The sequence below is a fragment of the Oncorhynchus kisutch genome, linkage group LG12 (assembly GCF_002021735.2).
Source record: "Oncorhynchus kisutch isolate 150728-3 linkage group LG12, Okis_V2, whole genome shotgun sequence".
Lineage (NCBI taxonomy): Eukaryota > Metazoa > Chordata > Actinopteri > Salmoniformes > Salmonidae > Oncorhynchus > Oncorhynchus kisutch.
In genome coordinates, this window is record NC_034185.2 from 26,326,035 (window position 1) to 26,345,908 (window position 19,874).

At 42.3% G+C, this 19,874-nt stretch overlaps 1 protein-coding gene across 4 annotated transcripts in view; it reads right to left on the reverse strand.

Annotated features, from left to right (window-relative positions):
- The window catches only part of LOC109900785 (nuclear receptor coactivator 1), a 101,541-nt gene that overhangs the window by 64,806 nt on the left and 16,861 nt on the right, over window positions 1–19,874 (reverse strand). The gene's annotated exons all lie outside the window — the stretch shown is intronic.

Genomic DNA, 19,874 nt, shown 5'->3' on the forward strand with positions numbered 1-19,874 from the left:
TAAAACTAGTTTGCCCTCTCCCTCCCTGTAGTGCTGTACTGAAACAGCTGCAAAAAAACAGGTCACTGGACTCATGACGTTGCTGGATGCAGGCCCCGCTCTGCTCCGTTGCCAGTAAATTCATAATTCAGTGTGGACAAATTTGATGTTTTATTGAAAGTGTTCAGCCAAATGACCTATTAACTATTGGTTTAGAGTTTTATTTATTTATTTTACCTTTAACTAGGCAAGTCAGTTAAGAACAAATTCTTATTTTCAATGACGGCCTAGGAACAGTGGGTTAACTGCCTGTTCAGGGGCAGAACGACAGATTTGTACCTTGTCAGCTCGGGGATTTGAACTTATAACCTTCCGGTTACTAGTTTCCACCTCAAACATCTGCGATTATTTTATAGAATTCTTTTTTGTAGCCGACTGCCATAGCAGCGGAGATTGGTAACAATTGCAGATGTGCACTTGGGGGAATCCCTGCGATGTAGAAACTACACAATATGCCCATATAAGGACCTTAATGTCACAGACAATAAAAATTGGACGGACAAGGAGCTGGTGCGAACGTTGATAAATGTTAGGCATATCGCAAGTAAAGTGAGTTACGCGAAGTGGATAAAGAGTTGGCAGCAAGAGCAAGCTGGTGTTCGTTCCCTATCTGCACTTTATACAGGAATGCATGGGAAGAAGGCATCAAATTTGACAGTTTTTCGATAAAACATACGAGAGACGAAGATGGTTAGTAGCAATTTGAAATAGTACATACAATGTACACTACCGGCCAAACGTTTTAGAACACCTACTCATTCAAGGGTTTTCTTTATTTTTAAAATTATTTTCTACATTGTAGAATAACAGTGAAGAAAGACATCAAAACTATGAAATAACACATAAGGAATCATGAAGTATCCAAACACTGTTAAACGTTCCCGTTTTAAACAAGATATTTTGTCACGAAAATATGCTCGACTATGCATATAAATTGAAGCTTTGGATAGAAAACACTGACGTTTCCAAAACTGCAAAGATAGTCTGTGAGTGCAACAGAACTGATGTTACAGGCGAAACCCAGATAAAAATCCAATCAGGAAGTGCCACATTTTTTGAAACCGCTTCATGCCAATGACTCCTTATATGGCTGTGGATGGGCTACGAATGAGCTTACGTTTTCTACGTATTCCCCAAGGTGTCTACAGCATTGTGACGTCCTTTTACGCATTTATGTTGAAGAATAGCCGCAAGGGACCACATTGAGCAAGTGGTCACATGATGGCTCCCGCAGAAAATCATTATGCCATGATAAACTTACACAAATGCTTGTCTAGCGTTGGCTGTAAAGCAACGCAACAAAAGGCTAAGCTGTGTCTCAATATATTTCATTTGTGATTTTCATGAATAGGAAGATTTATATACGCTGCGTTATGCTAATTAGTTTGAGGCTATGGTTACGCTCCCGGATACGGGTTTGAGAGTCATGAGACGTTAAACAAATCAAAATATATATATAATTTTTTAGATTCTTCAAATAGCCACCCTTCGCCTTGATGTCAGCTTTGCACACTCTTAGCATTCTCTCAACCAGCTTCATTATGTAGTCACCTGGAATGCATATCAATTAACAGGTGTGCCTTGTTAAAAGATAATTTGTGGAATTACTTTACTTCTTAATGCGTTTGAACCAATCAGTTGTGTTGTGACAAGGGGGTATACCGAAGATAGGCCTATTTGGAAAAAGTCCATATTATGGCAAGAACAGATCAAATAAGCAAAGAGAAACAACCAGAGGTTTGGACTCGAGTCACAAATATACTGACTTGCAACTCGACTGACTTTAACACCAATGACTCGTGACTTGACCTGACTTGATACCCTCCCCAAGCCCAAATATTAGAAATGTTGCTATAAAAAAAAAAGAAGTGTGCACCGCATCAACTCTTCATTTAACGGATTAGAGTTTGAATCGGACAGCAGCCAATCAAATTGTGCCAGCTGAGAAAATGTTGTCTGTAGCATTCCACAGGAACGTTGGTGGGTGAATTCAGATGGAGCCCCTGGAAAGATGATGCCCAAAAAATGTTACTATGCTGTATCAACAAAAAAAAACTGTTGCAAAACATGAAGAAAATTACAGACAGAGGCGCAACAATTTCCAACTTTGTTCGACATTTGAAGCCGACAGCTATATATTTTATTACTTTACTAGTGTAGGCTAACGTAACGTTAAATCAATGAGCCTCCACACAGTCAGTCAGTGCGGGAACGTGATCATTGCACCCAAGATTGAGCTACAACTGGCTAGGCAGTTGGTAGCCTAAATCCTGCCTGTTACTGCTGTTCCTAAAACCATTGACATACGTTAGCCTAATGTAACCACCCAGAGTGAGTGTCTGTGTGTGTGTGTGTGTGTGTGTGTGTGTGTGTGTGTGTGTGTGTATGTTAAGGTTGGGCGATTGTGTACAAGCATACATCGCCCGATTGCGCCCGGTAGCAATACTCGATAGTCGATCACTATTGGGGGGTGGGGGTGTCTTTCTCATGGCTACCCATGTATTTCCATGGAAATATAACGTTTATTTAGAAAGTAAAAAATATATAATTTTAAAAGCATTCATGATTTGCATAAATGTAATATACTAACTTACTCTTGTTAAAAATATGAAATGGTATTACATTTGGTGAAGAGCACATTATGACTGGTTTAGGACTCGAAACTCAAAGTTTAGGACTTGAGACTTGACGGTCTTGACTTGGGACTTGAGTGCTAAGACTTGAGACTTACTTGTAAAACAATGACTTGGTCCCACCTCTGGAAACGACAATCCATTATTACTTTAAGACATGAATGTCATTCAATACGGAAAATTTCAGGACCTTTGAAAGTTTCTTCAAGTGCAGGCGAAAAAAACATCAAGCACTATGATGAAACTGGCTCTCATGAGGACAACCACAGTAAAGGAAGACCCAGAGTTAACTCTACTGCAGAGGATTACAGTTAATTACAGTTACAGTGCCTTGCGAAAGTATTCGGCCCCCTTGAACTTTGCGACCTTTTGCCACATTTCAGGCTTCAAACATAAAGATATAAAACTGTATTTTTTTGTGAAGAATCAACAAGTGGGACACAATCATGAAGTGGAACGACATTTATTGGATATTTCAAACTTTTTTAACAAGTCAAAAACTGAAAAATTGGGCGTGCAAAATTATTCAGCCCCCTTAAGTTAATACTTTGTAGCGCCACCTTTTGCTGCGATTACAGTCGCTTTGGGTATGTCTCTATCAGTTTTGCACATCGAGAGACTGACATTTTTTCCCATTCCTCCTTGCAAAACAGCTCGAGCTCAGTGAGGTTGGATGGAGAGCATTTGTGAACAGCAGTTTTCAGTTCTTTCCACAGATTCTCGATTGGATTCAGGTCTGGACTTTGACTTGGCCATTTTAACACCTGGATATGTTTATTTTTGAACCATTCCATTGTAGATTTTGCTTTATGTTTTGGATCATTGTCTTGTTGGAAGACAAATCTCCGTCCCAGTCTCAGGTCTTTTGCAGACTCCATCAGGTTTTCTTCCAGAATGGTCCTGTATTTGGCTCCATCCATCTTCCCATCAATTTGAACCATCTTCCCCTGTCCCTGCCGAAGAAAAGTTCAATTTTGGTTTCATCTGACCAGAGCACCTTCTTCCACATGTTTGGTGTGTCTCCCAGGTGGCTTGTGGCAAACTTTAAAATGACACTTTTTATGGATATCTTTAAGAAATGGCTTTCTTCTTGCCACTCTTCCATAAAGGCCAGATTTGTGCAATATACGACTGATTGTTGTCCTATGGACAGAGTCTCCCATCTCAGCTGTAGATCTCTGCAGTTCATCCAGAGTGATCATGGGCCTCTTGGCTGCATCTCTGATCAGTCTTCTCCTTGTATGACCTGAAAGTTTAGAGGGACGGCCAGGTCTTGGTAGATTTGCAGTGGTCCGATACTCCTTCCATTTCAATATTATCGCTTGCACAGTGCTCCTTGGGATGTTTAAAGCTTGGGAAATCTTTTTGTATCCAAATCCGGCTTCAAACTTCTTCACAACAGTATCTCGGACCTGCCTGGTGTGTTCCTTGTTCTTCATGATGCTCTCTGCGCTTTTAACGGACCTCTGAGACTATCACAGTGCAGGTGCATTTATACGGAGACTTGATTACACACAGGTGGATTGTATTTATCATCATTAGTCATTTAGGTCAACATTGGATCATTCAGAGATCCTCACTGAACTTCTGGAGAGAGTTTGCTGCACTGAAAGTAAAGGGGCTGAATAATTTTGCACACCCAATTTTTCAGTTTTTGATTTGTTAAAAAAATTTGAAATATCCAATAAATGTCATTCCACGTCATGATTGTGTCCCACTTGTTGTTGATTCTTCACAAAAAAATACAGTTTTATATCTTTATGTTTGAAGCCTAAAATGTGGCAAAAGTTCGCAAAGTTCAAGGGGGCCGAATACTTTCGCAAGGCACTGTACCATCCTCAGACATTGCAGCTCAAATAAATGCTTCACTGAGTTCAAGTAAGAGAGACATCTCAACATCAACTGTTCAGAGGAGACTGCATGAACCAGGCCTTCATGGTCAAATTTCTGCAAAGAAACCACTACTAAAAGGACACCAATAAGAAGAAGTGACTTGCTTGGGCCAAGAAACACGAGCAATGGACATTAGACTGGTGGAAATCTGTCCTTTGGTCTGATGACTCCAAATTTGAGATTTTTGGATCCAACCGCCGTGTCTATGAGTGACACGGTGTGGGTGAACAGATGATCTCTGCATGTGTATTTCCCACCGTGAAGCATGGAGGTGGTGGTGGTGTGATGGTGCATTGCTCGTGACACAGTCTGATTTATTTAGAATTCAAGGCACACTTAACCAGCATGGCTACCCCAGCATTCTGCAGGGATACACCATCCCATCGGATTTGCGCTTGGTGGGACTATCATTTGTTTATCAACAGGACAACTCCAGGCTGTGTAAGGGCCATTTGACCAAGGAGAGTGATGGAGTGCTGGCCTGATGGAGTGCTGGACCTGGCCTCCACAATCACCTGACCTCAACCCAATTGAGATGGTTTGGGATGAGAGTGAAGGATAAACAGCCAACAAGTGCTCAGCATATGTGGGAAATTCAAGACTGTTGGAAAAGCCTTCCAGGTGAAGCTGGTTGAGAGAATGCCAAGTGTGCAAAGCTGTCATCAAGGGCAAAGGGTAGTTATTTTAAGAAACTTAAATATAAAATATATTTAGATTTGTTTAACTCTTTTTTTGCTTACTACATGATTCCATGTGTTATTTCATAGTTTCGATGTCTTCAATAGTATTCTACAATGTAGAAAATAGTAAAAATAAAGAAAAACCATTGAATGAGTAGGTGTTCTAAAACTTTTGACCGGTAGTGTAAATACTCCTGAAGCTGCGTGTAGCAAATGCTTCAGTGACAAAGGAGGTATTCAACCTGATCCTTGAAGTTCCCGGCATTCTTGTGTTATTTCCATTGCACCATATCATGTGGACATATAGGCCTAGGATCTCTACAGGTTAGCATATCTGCCTTATGTATTTATGAGAAAGGGGGTTGGAGAGACAATACTTTTACCTTACATTGCAGAATAGAATCAAATTGAAAGTGTTATCGCATTCTGCTCGCTTTCTTTCATAAAATCAGGTTTGTGTCTCCAATTCCTTTTTTGAGTGACGGAAAATGTTTCAAGTACACCAGAGTTTGTGTGGGCTGCAAAATCCGCATGGTCGCAAAAGAAAACAAACTGTTTCTCATCATCATTACGTTCCTCCATTTCTGTGTAGTCATGTATTAGAATTCTCTGCAGCAAAAACTTCCCTCATCTGTCGGCACTGGAGCGCAATTGCCACAACTGCGCCACCAGTCTGTGTTGATCCTGGGGATGGGTTGTGGCTGTGGCCCAGCTGCTGCAGCAGCTAGAGCAGCAGTGACCACCTGAAGCTCCATTTGCCTAAATTCTTCGTACGAATACTCAGGCTCAAAATGAATTTGGTTAGATGACACCACTGTCAACAGACAAATGTGTAGGTGCTTGTTTGCTTTGTATAATGAATGTTTACCGCTGTCTTCACTTCACTGCTGAAAAAATAAGAGTGTGACGTGCCGTTCCTAAATAGGGATTCCTCCAAGAGCACATGCGCAGTTGTTACCAATCTCCGCTGCTGTGGCAGTCGGATACATAAAATAATTATGTTACCAGTCAAGAATTTGGACACACATACTCATGCAAGGGTTTTTCTTAATTTTGTACTATTATCTACATTGTAGAATAATAGTAAAGACGTCAAAACTATAAAATAACACATATGGAATCATGTAGTAACCAAAAGTGTGAACCAAATCAAAATGTATTTTAGTAGCCACCCCTTGTCTTCATGACAGCTTTGCACACTCTTGGTATTTTCTCAACCAGCTTCACCTGGAATGCTTTCCCAACAGTCTTGATGGAGTTCCCACATATGCTGAGCACTTGTTGGCTGCTTGGGTTGAGGCCGGTTGATTGTGGAGGCCATCTGATGCAGCACTCCATCACTCTCCTTCTTGGTCAAATGGCCCTTACACAGCAAGGAGGTATGTTGGGTCATAGTCCCACTAAGCCCAAACCAGATGGGATGACGTACTGCAGAATGCTGTGGTAGCCATGCTGGTTAAGTGTGCCTTGAATTCTAAATAAATCACAGACAGTGTCACTGGCAAAGCACCCCCACACCTCCTCATGCTTCACGGTGGGAACCACACATGTGGAGATTATCAGTTCACCAACTCAGGGTCTCACAAAGACACGGCGGGTTGGAACCAAACATCTCAAATTTGGACTCATCAGACGAAAGGACCGGTCTAACGTCCATTGCTTGTGTTTCTTGGCCCAAGGAAGTTTTTTCTTATTTGTGTCCTTGACTAGTGGTTTCTTTGCATGAAGGCCTGATTCAAATCAAATGTTATTTGTTGAATATAACAGGAATGATCAGACCTTACAGTGAAATATTTACATACAAGCCCTTAACACTTAATTTCCTTAAAACTGCATTGTTGGTTAAGAAAAAATAAGAAATAAAAGTAACAAAATAATTAGAGCAGCAGTAAAATAACAATAGTGAGGCTATATACAGGGGGTACCGGTACAAAGACAATGTGCCGGGGCACCGATTAGTCGGGGTAATTGAGGTAATATGTACATGTAGGTAGAGTTAAAGTGACTATGCATAGATAATAAACAGAGAGTAGCAGCAGCATAAAAGAGGGGAGCAATGCAAATAGTCTGTGTAGACAATTGATTAGCTGTTCACACAGTCTCCTCTGAACAGTTGATGTTGAGAAGTGTCTATTACTTGAACTCTGAAGCATTTATTTGGGCTGCAATTTCTGAGGCTGCTAACTCTAATGAACTCATCCTCTGCAGCAGAGGCAACTCTGGGTCTTCCTTTCCTGTGGCGGTCCTCATGAGAGCCAGTTTTATCATGTCTTAAAGTAATGATGGATAGTCATTTTTCTTTGCTTATGTGAGCTGTTCTTGCCATAATATGGACTTGGTCTTTTACAAAATAGGGCAATCTTCTGTATACCACCCCTACCTTGTCACAACACAACTGACTGGCAGAAATGTATTTCGAAAGAAAGAAATTCCACAAATTAAGTTAACAAGGCACATCTGTTAATTGAAATTCATTCCAGATGACTGCCTCACGAAGCTGGTTGAGAGAATGCCAAGCGTATGCAAAGTTGTTATCAAGACAAAGGGTGGCTACTTTGAAGAACCTCATACAAAATATATTTGGATTTGTTTAACACGGTTTTGGTTACTACATGATTCCATATGTGTTATTTCATAGTTTTGATGTCTTCACTATTATTCTACAATGTAGAAAATAGTAAAAATAAAGTAAAACCCTGGAATGAGTAGGTGTCCAAACTTTTGACTGGTACTGTATATAAAATAATCACACATATTTTGGTGAAAAAGTGCATATTTACTGACTCAAAACCGATAGTACTTAACAAAAATAGCTCATTTAGCCAATACACTTTCAATAAAACAATGAATTTGTCCACGCTTCGCTGATTTCTGAATCATTAATTCACTGGCAACAGAGCAGAGCGAGGCCTGCATCCAGCATCGTCACAAGTCATGTGACCCCTTTTCAAACTATCAATTACAGTAATGATCCCATGTTCTGGCACTTCCAGGTTTGTGGCTTTGCCACCACTTCTCTCTCGGCATCATTTCCCATGGGCCTTTCACTCTTTCACTGGGTTCCATATGCCCTATCCCCGAACCTGGCTATCGCCTACTGTTTGTTTTTGTTAACTGTCCCTTGTCATCAACATGCCCCAACACAGAACCCAAACCGGCTGCGTGCATGCGCCATCGTGCACCATCTTGAATACATTTATTTTGTCCCCCCCACACCAAACGGAGTCACGACATGCAGGTTAAAATATTAAAATAAACCAATTACCGTACATTAATTTGGGGACAGGTCGAAAAGCATTAAACCTTTATGGCAATATAGCTAGCTAGCTTGCACTTGCTAGCTAATTTGTCCTATTTAGCTAGCTTCTGTTGCTTGCTAATTTGTCCTGGGATATAAACATTGAGTTGTTATTTTACCTGATATGCACAAAAGGTCCTCTACTCCGGCAATTAATCCACACGTAAAACGGTACACCGAATCGTTTCTAGTCATCTCTCCTCCTAGGCTTTTTCTTCTCTTCTTCTTTTCTTCGATTGGCAACTTTCATAAATTAGGTGCATTACCACCACCGACCTTGTTCGTCTTTCAGTCACCCACATGGGTATAACCAATGAGGAGATGGAGCGTGGGTACCTGCTTCTATAAACCAAATGACGAGATGGAAGAGGCAGGACTTGCAGCGCGATCTGCGTCAGAAATAGAACTGACTTCTATTTTAGCCCTTGGCAACGCAGACGCTCGTTGGTGCGCGAGCAGTGTTGTGCAATAATTGAATAATATAGATTTCGAAATTGTGCAACGTTTGCGCACGCCTGTGAGCCCTACTTCTTGTAAGCGAGCCCAGAAAACGCACACGCAGTGGCGAACTCACTCAGTCACTGGGTTATCTCCTGGCCTGGCAGCAATGGGCAAATTACACTGCTCTATTGCCACTGTGACCACAACACTTTAAAGGAAGAGGTGATGTGCATGAAAATTGTGGCTGAGCGGAGCCATTTCGCCAAAACAAGGTTGAGATAGATGGTATACAGCTACGGAAGAATTTACCGCAAAGGTTTTGAAGCCAGAGGATAAGTCGGATTTCACTGTTAGTTTTACACACCATTTTTTACAGTTTCAGTTAATAAAACGGACGATTGTTTATTTTTTCTGAAAGTACTTGATGAGTGTACTGTTGCTTGTATGCATTGTATGCGTGCTTACTGTGACCGTCACTCCCTGATAGTGGCTACTAGCTACTTCCAAAGCCGGTGCGAAACAATAGTGCTTGTCAAGTGAGTGTGGGGGACACTGTGTCTCGGTGTTGTTGCTGTTCATGCTCTCCCCATTAGTAGACTATCACGGTGACATTGAGATGGTTACAAATATTAGTTATTTCTCGTGTAGGCTACATGAAATAAAATCCTGATAATGCCGGTGACACCGTGATACAGCTTCCTAGTGGGAAGCACCTCACGTTGGGAAGCACAACGGTGCACTGGTCATTTGCACTGGCTTGCCTTGTCGTCGTGTTTACAGAGGGCAGAAATGTTAGCTAAGTGACATGTCACCAGACATCCATATAAACACTAAAGTAGCTGTCATCACATATGAATGGGGAAACCAGTTAGTTAAAAGTATATTTGTAGTCATCGCCTAGGGACTCTAGCTAGCTAACTAACTTGCCATAACAACGAGAGAATGACTTCTGTTCTGTGCATAGCTGTATACCATCTAGTCATAACCCCAAAACAGCCCTTCCTGTCTGTGTATTGGTCTGCCCATACGGCCACAGCTGAAGTGCTCTCTCAGTCACACAACATAGGGCATGATGGCACTCGTCACAAATCACTAAGCTCGCATATATGCGTTTTTCTCTCACAAACACAAGGCTGCTTTTGAATGGCTACATAAAGCCTTGTTCTTCACTTGAGTAAATTAAAATAATTTTGTACTGGTATGCAGGCTCTGTGTACTATTTATAATTTTTCTTAAGAAGACATGTCCAGCCTTTCCTTTTGGAAAAGCTGACCACGACTCATTTTGTTGCTTCCATCCTATAGACAGAAACTAAAACAGGAAGCTCTCAGGTCTGTTCAACGCTGGTCTGACCAATCTGATTCCACGCTTCAAGATTGCTTCGATGACGTGGATTGGGATATGTTCCGGATTGGGTCAAACAACAACATTGACGAATACACTGATTCGGTGAGCGAGTTCATTAGCAAGTGCATTGGCTATGTCGTACCCCCTGCAACTATTAAAACATTCCCCAACCAGAAACTGTGGATTGTTAGCAGCATTCGCGCGAAACTGAAAGTGCGAACCACTGCTTTTAACCAGGGCAAGGTGACCGGAAACATGACCGAATACAAAGAGTGTATCACCTCCTGGTACGGCAACTGCTCCACCCACAACCGTAAGGCTCTCCAGAGGGTAGTGAGGTCTGCACAACGCATCACAATGTTGCCCAAAGATATAGTCCAGTACAATAATACATAGCACTATAATAGATAGGTTAGCGGAACGTCACGAAAAAAACGATGTGCATGCTTCAATGGGGCAGAAGACTGAGTTGTTGTGATTCTGGATGGCCAGATAGCTACCAATAATGACAACAAACTTAAGTGACTCGTTTCAGCTAGTTTCATCTTGTTCTTGATACCATGTCTTGTTTTGAGGTGTTTTGACTGATTTCACATCAATGCTAATATGGCTAAGATTCACTAAAGTAGCTAACCAACAACTAACAATGTATAAGAGACAACAAGTGCTCAGTTGGGCAAATGTATTTGTTTTCAATAAACATTGGAGACAAAATATAGTTTACATGTCAATAATCTATGCCAACCAGTCTGTTTTGCACACATCGGTTTTGTTGCTAAACAACTAACCCATCTATTAGGTGGATGAGTCATAAGTATGTAATACATAGGCTAGTATGAGCTAACTGAATAACATTTAGACATCTGAATTACATGACAAAAATGCAGCCCATGTGACGGCCCCTGAAACCACATGGTCAGGGGTAGAGCTGAGCAAAAACTCAACATGCTGTGGAGTGAAAAAAAAAAGAAAAGCTAAATCCAAGGTGGGTTTAGACACACACACACACACACACACACACACACACACACACACACACACACACACACACACACACACACACACACACACAGGAGTAACCTTTGCAAGTCTCACAAATCCCTCTCTCCTCACCTAAAGCTCAATGCTGGCTGGGAAAAACTAAAACACACCTCCAACGACACTCTGCAAAACATGTAGCTACCTACTCACTCATTCCGAAACACAAATATCAAGATGCCCTTTGCCCCACCCCCCCACTCATTATTCAGAAAACACACACAAAAACAACAGACCACATACACTGTAACCTAAAAGGTAAACAACTAGCTCAAGCCAAAAGTAAAGAGAGAAAGTGAGAGGAGAAAATAGGAGTAATCCAGTAAGAGATCCACGCACCTGAAGCCCAGCTCAGCTAAGCTCGGCCTAGCGTTGGCCTATATGTGTATGTGTGTGTGACGTAGAGGAGCCCGGCAGTCAGTCAGTCAGAGGAGGAACAAGCAGGTGCCAGGCAGCAGCCTCAAGGAGTGGGCTGAGAGCAAAAGAAGAAGCTGCAGTCCACGGCCAGAGCACTAACTCGTCCAACAGCATGGGTTTTGGGAGAGGCAGAACACCGCCACAAGCTCTCCATTCCACAGGCTGGCTGCTATCTCCATGTCTCCTCTCTTTAACTGAGCTTTCCAGGCCTCGCTCGTTCGCTCACACCAGGGTACTCTAATCACCTCCCTCACAGACAGAACAGCGATGTATGGCAATAAGAGAGAAGGACAGCCCACCACGGAGCGAAAAAGAAGGGGAGGTGGTTATGAACTCAGTCCCCAAGCACTGTGAATGGAGTGAGGGAGACTCTGTGGCAGCAAGAAGATAGTTCACAAGGAGAGACCCCTCGTGGAGGAGCCTTGGGGAGCTTAACCGCGCACGCTTTAGGAACGGACTTATCCCCATGATTTACTGCACACAGGACTCCCCCCTCCCACTCACCCTGGCTGAAATGGTTTGCTCCATGAGAAGCTGCTCAGTCACTGTTGCAGAGTCCCTCCTCCCTGAAATATAGGACACAGCAGGAGAACGTATACGGTTTGCCTGAATGCAGTAACACAGGCCTAGCTGGGCCTGTATGTATGACTCAAAGCACTGCTTTATCTACACTCCACTGTATCCTGAATGGCTTGCAAACAACTTGTTTCAAATTACAGCAGTAATCAAAACGGAGGCAGTTGTAGAATTAAGGACCATCCACATACGTTGTGTGAATCTTTTAAGGGACCTCAAAACGTGGGTCAGCACTGTAAGACAGAAACACAAATCATGTCACTTTAAAATTAACATCAGTAAACACACAGAATTTCAACAATTCTGTGTATGTTTCATGCCTCATTTGGCCACGTCTCCATAGAAAGACCCACTTCCCCCGGGGTGTCACGTTACCAACCTGATCCTCCTCATCGTCGCTAGAGCTGCACCCCGGTCTCTCGCGTTTGTTTCTGTCTGAAAGGCCGGATTGGGCCAGAGCCCTTCACCACCTAACAGACCCCCAGGTCTCATGTCTCCCTCTAACAGGCTCTCATTCTTCAGCTAGTCCGCCTCATTAATCAACCTGCCTGGCTGTCACACACACACACACACACACACACACACACAGTACCTGCTCACACTCACAGACCTGCCCTTCTTCAGACCCCACTCTGAGACATCCTAGTTCCTGATTTAAAATTAGGAGAAGTCAATTCTCCACACCACTAATATTCTCACCCGCTCTCTCTCTCTCTCGTACTTAAATAATTACTCAATGCCTGGCGTACCGCAATCTCCTACTTAATGCAAGCATATGTTATTTTCCAAATCACGTAAACGTTTATCTGATGATTTATGCATACATTGGATGGTAACCTCATTGATCGTGTCCCCGCTTATAAATGTCTAGGCATCTGGATAGATGATAGGCTTTCCCTCAAAAAGCATGTTGATGAGTTACTTAAGAAATAAAAATGTGCTATTTATAAGAAATCGGTCATACCTTTCATTAAATAGCAGAAAACAAATAATTCAGTCGACATTCATTCCGGACGTAGACTATGGCGATATCGTCTATAAGAATGCAGCTGCCACTGGAGCAGTTTATCATACTGCATTACACTTTATCACGGGCGATAGTTTCAGCACACATCACTGCATCGGGAAGTAGGCTAATCCTCTTGGAAGTATCGTAGATCGATGCATTGCACGTTTTTTTTGTTTATAGAGTCCTTTGCATTACCTACCACCGTACTTCTCTGTTAACCTACAGAAATACAAGATATCAGACACCGTCTCAGGCTAACTCTGGAGATCCCTTTGATCTCAACAGAGTTAGGCAAATCTGCCTTTAGCTACAGTGCCTTGCGAAAGTATTCGGCCCCCTTGAACTTTGCGACCTTTTGCCACATTTCAGACTTCAAACATAAAGATATAAAACTGTATTTTTTTGTGAAGAATCAACAAGTGGGACACAATCATGAAGTGGAACGACATTTATTGGATATTTCAAACTTTTTTAACAAGTCAAAAACTGAAAAATTGGGCGTGCAAAATTATTCAGCCCCCTTAAGTTAATACTTTGTAGCGCCACCTTTTGCTGCGATTACAGCTGTAAGTCGCTTGGGGTGTCTCTATCAGTGTTGCACGTCGAGAGACTGACATTTTTTCCCATTCCTCCTTGCAAAACAGCTCGAGCTCAGTGAGGTTGGATGGAGAGCATTTGTGAACAGCAGTTTTCAGTTCTTTCCACAGATTCTCGATTGGATTCAGGTCTGGACTTTGACTTGGCCATTCTAACCCCTGGATATGTTTATTTTTGAACCATTCCATTGTAGATTTTGCTTTATGTTTTGGATCATTGTCTTGTTGGAAGACAAATCTCCGTCCCAGTCTCAGGTCTTTTGCAGACTCCATCAGGTTTTTTTCCAGAATGGTCCTGTATTTGGCTCCATCCATCTTCCCATCAATTTGAACCATCTTCCCTTGTCCCTGCTGAAGAAAAGCAGGCCCAAACCATGATGCTGCCACCACCATGTTTGACAGTGGGGATGGTGTGTTCAGGGTGATGAGCTGTGTTTCTTTTACGCCAAACAACGTTTTGCATTGTTGCCAAAAAGTTCAATTTTGGTTTCATCTGACCAGAGCACCTTCTTCCACATGTTTGGTGTGTCTCCCAGGTGGCTTGTGGCAAACTTTAAACAACCCTTTTTATGGATATCTTTAAGAAATGGCTTTCTTCTTGCCACTTTTCCATAAAGGCCAGATTTGTGCAATATACGACTGATTGTTGTCCAATGGACAGAGTCTCCCACCTCAGCTGTAGATCTCTGCAGTTCATCCAGAGTGATCATGGGCCTCTTGGCTGCATCTCTGATCAGTCTTCTCCTTGTATGAGCTGAAAGTTTAGAGGGACAGCCAGGTCTTGGTAGATTTGCAGTGGTCTGATACTCCTTCCATTTCAATATTATCGCTTGCACAGTGCTCCTTGGGATGTTTAAAGCTTGGGAAATCTTTTTGTATCCAAATCCGGCTTTAAACTTCTTCACAACAGTATCTCGGACCTGCCTGGTGTGTTCCTTGTTCTTCATTTGTATGAAATTGGAGAAACTGGTGCCTCGGAGGCAGTTCAGCTGTGTGAGCACCTTTTTAAGGAAGAATGATTCTTATAATTCTATGCTTTTTATTTAATTTTTTTATATTGTTTGTTTTTTTGCTTGCTTATACATTTTGTAGGCTGTCATTATTATTATTATTATTATTATTTATTTTTTTAAATAACTTTCCCCAGGTTGTTGTTGTAAATGGGAATGTATTCTCAGCCGACTCACTTGGTAAAATAAGGAATACAAATAATAATGAGTCATGGATATAGTGCCATGTTGCTCTGTGCAGCAACACGTACGCGTGTGTATGAACGTAGCGGTGGATCGTAAAGCATTCCCTGCGGGCTACAGCTAGGTGAGGGGTCAGACAGATGACAGCTAGGCCTATGTGATGGCCCCTACCTGCAAGACAGGCCTAGCACCTGAGGCGGGGATGGAGACAGCCCGGGGGACAGGGAGCCAAGACTGGACCCCTACCCTCCCTGCCCCTCAAAGTATTGCTCCACACTCTCACCGTTTACACCCCGATTTAGGATGTTTACCCAGAGGAGGAAATGGCCAGGTGCAGTCAGAGCTCCTCAACACTGCTACAGTACAGCAGCAGTCCTCTCCTCATGCTCCTAGGGGCCAGGCCCAGCCTAGCATAGAATACTACAGGAGCCTGCCTGCCAGAATGTCTAGGGGACACAGCCAGTTATGGCTACAGTTCTGGTTGGCTGAAGCTTATGGCCGGGGATGATGCAACACATTATGTTTGGCTAAAGCTTATGGATAATGGAACTGATAATGACTATGGGAACTGTTGTTGCTGTCACGTGGGCATGGGTTTGGGCTAAGGCAATGGTCATGGCATGAATGGACACTTATAGTACCACTTAAAACTGCCGTTTTGGCTTTACATACACTTTAGGCAACAGTTATGACCATTGTTATGGCAACAGCTTGTATGGCTAAAATATGGTAGAGCGCTGACTGTGCCAGGTTGAGGAAAGGAATAGGGTGCTGCTATTTCTAAACTTTGACAGCCCTGGTCTAACGGTATGGCTTTTTACATCACAGGATCCCTGCAGTACAGAACAAGTACATCAGTGGCACATATCCTGCATCTACACCCACACTCACTCTGCATGATAACAAGTCAGGTATATAAGCATTGCTCAGTCCCACTGACTCCCAATACTGGAATTCAGGCTTAGCTTAATGATGAGACTGAGGAGCAGATAAGAAGGTAGCTCATCAATACAACGCTCAGATCCTTGTCAGACACCTGGTGAGCTGTGAGTGTGACCCGCCTAGGTGATTAGAGTAGATCATTCTGCTGTGTTGTGAGACTCAGAGCAGTTTTGGACACACACACACACACACACACAGAGCAGAGCAGAGCAGCAGGATGGGGTGAGAAGTCACAGGCCCGAGATGCAAATGGTGGCAGTGTGTAAGTGTGTTTGTGTATGTGCACCACGTTGTGTTTGTGTTTGTGTGTGTGTGCGACATCTCACACTGTTTCATTAGTGCTATAGCCCTCAGAGAAAACACAAATCATTTGGGCTGAACTAATTGGCTCTCTTAAAATTAGATTGAAGACCCATTAAACGCAGAAAGAGACAGACCCATCTTATGGTGAGGTAGTGAAGACACGCTGGCCGTTAATTCAGACACTTTTCTAAGCAACCCATCCACCCTGCAATGTCTTGAAAGAAAATGGTATTGATTCATTGAGTCACCTTAAATGGGAATGGCTAATCATATAGCCATGAATAGCCATGAGTATGTAGATAGTACTCTTCAGTTCAGGGATGGGCAACTTTAAATGGGGGGTGGGGGCCACAAAAGTTATGAACACATCATGAGGGGCCTCAGTGGCTCGTGGGTCTGCGTACCCACCCCCACACATAGTCAGAGCCAGCCCTAGCCTTTTGGGGAACCTAAGTGAAAATGTTTTGCACCTTGGGTATTATGCTATTTTAACCCTCAACAGTAGCCTAAGTTGGGACCCTGACTAATTTGAAGTCATCAGCGGAAGGGAAGTCTTTTTTCTCTTAACCTATAATAAATCCAATGACATGGTGACATTATGGTGTTCATTTCACGTTGAATTCACATTAGTTGACAACTCAACCAGATGTAAAACCAAACTAGACATTGAACGGACATGTGTGCCCGGTGGGTTACTTCATGATGAACCAGTTCTCTAACAGGACTGTGTTTGCTATACAAAAAGTGGATCTTCAAAATTTACAGTATAAAGGAAACTCAAAGAAATAACAAGACCGCACTAACTTGTTTTAATGTCATCCACTTTAAACATGTGTTACATAATCACTGTTAATGGGTGAAACTTGACTTGGTGTTATTCTAAAGGAAAAATATTAAACATTTGCCAAAGGAAATATACAATATCATGAAATCAATTTAAATGTACATTTGTACAAATGATTCAGTCATGCACCGACATACTGTAAATGATTCCGTCGATTTCATTGCGTAGTGCAATACAGTAGATAAGAGCAGGCTGGGTCAGATTTCACATTCCCATGGCAACAACTGAGGAGCTGTTAACTACCGAAACACAGCTAATCTTTAAGCAGACAGGTGAGGGGGAGAGAAGGTGACGCCTTGTTGTTGTTAGAGCACCTTTTTACTGAAGAATGGGTCTTTTTTTTATGATCGTGTTTTGCTTTTAATCAAATCAAATGTATTTATATAGCCCTTTGTACATCAGCTGATATCTCAAAGTGCTGTACAGAAACCCAGCCTAAAACCCCAAACAGCAAGCAATGCAGGTGTAGAAGCACGGTGGCTAGGAAAAACTCCCTAGAAAAGGCCAAAACCTAGGAAGAAACCTAGAGAGGAACCAGGCTATGTGGGGTGGCCAGTCCTCTTCTGGCTGTGCCGGGTGGAGATTATAACAGAACATGGCCAAGATGTTCAAATGTTCATAAATGACCAGCATGGTCGAATAATAATGAGGCAGAACAGTTTAAACAGGAGCAGCAGCACGGTCAGGTGGACTGGGGACAGCAAGGAGTCATCATGTATTGTTGTATATAATAAATGTATATTTGAATGTGCATATGAATGTGTTTATTGTGGCGCTATACAGGGCTCATCTGGAAAAGACACCTTGGTCTCAGCATAGACTCCCTGTCAAAAAGGTTCAATAAAAATAAATAAAAGAAGCAGTATTCTCCAAACGGAAACAAATGTCACAATGCTGGTTTGGTTTCCCAGTGCCAGAGTATGTTATGGAGCATATGACTCCTATCAGTATATCATGGGTTGGTGATGCCTTGCTACAGTAAATGTGATTACATGTGGCAGGCAGCAGCATATAGATAGATACATGCTGCAGAGACCTAGCAGTGTTGTGCAAGGACAACAACCCCTCCCTCAATGTGGGCAAGACAAAGGAGCTTATAGTGGACTACAGGAAATGGAGGACCGTACATGCCCCCATTCACATCGACGGGGCTGTAGTTCAGCGGGTCGAGAGCTTCAAGTTCCTCGGTGTCCACATCGCTAGGGACCTATCATGGTCCAAACACACCAACACAGTAGGGAAGAGGGCAAGACAACGCATCTTCCCCCACCGAAGGCTGAAAACATTTGTCATTGGCATTTAGATCCTCAAAGTTCTACAGCTGCACCATTGAGAGCATCTTGACTGGCTGCATCACCGCTTGGTATGGCAACTGCTCAGCATCCAGCAGCAAGGTGCGACAGAGCGTAGTGCGTAGGGCCCAGTTAGAGCTGTGGCCATCATAACATTTTGTCAGCCGGTTATTGTCATGCCAAAGACTGCCGGTCTCACAGTAATTGACCGTTAATTAACATAAACACATTTAGCATCTCCAGGCCTCCACACGTACAAGCCACTGATGTGAACCTTTGGAACATCTACATTTAAAAATGGCTAATAAATAATTTAATATACACCATCACAATAAACCCATTCTTTATATTAGGCAGGTCTAAAGAAACATTATGTAATGAAGAAAAAGTATTTCAGGAGAACAGTATGAGTTGGCCTACTGTAGACCGATGTTATCTGGCTATGCTCCATGCTATATAGGCTCTAGACTTGTTCATTTAGCTGACAAGATATGCGTATAAGTACCGTGTCTTTATTTTATATGATTTTACAGTAAGAAAAATATAATTGAACTTACCTGAATGAATTAGAAAGGATATTTTTCCCATTACAGAACGACTGCACATATGAAGTGGCTATATTTAGCGTAAAAGTGATCATTTGAAACAGGTCCAATATACTAGATTTAGAGTTATTTGGCAACTTTCGTTGTGAATGATACAAACCTTAGAATGTCTGAGAAATCAAAACAGATATGGGCTGTATGGTGTGACAATAGGCTATTGATGATTCCTTGTCTCAGGCTGCACAAGCTGTTCTCTCATCAAGTGATTATTCTCAATTGAATCTCGTCTTTACTAATATGTAAACATTTGTTTAGATTGGCCCATTATCAAATGGGCAGGAACAGGGGCAGGGAAAAAAAATACATGTCATCTGTATGCACTCGAATAGCGAACACACACTTTCGGTTTTATACTGGAACATGTGCTTGATATGAGCAGATGAGCACTTACTCCACTCCACACATCAACCACTGTATGAGGAGCATGCTCTCACTCCCTGACAGGTGATATTACGCCCAAACTCTGTATGTCATTGGCCCTCCAATCTTGTTCCTGCAGCTACCCAGTGCTTAATTTAGAAAAACAAGTGAAATCTGTTGGGGAACATTGATAGTAACATGTTTTTATAAACAAAACATGTTTCACTAAACGGTTAACTGCCCATCTGTGTGATCGTTAAATGACTGAAGGAGAGAGAGGAGATGGAAACGCATGGTGGTGAAATATTACATATAGCTAATGTGTCAGCAAATTAAAGAAGAATTTTTTTTTAAAATCCCTATTCAAA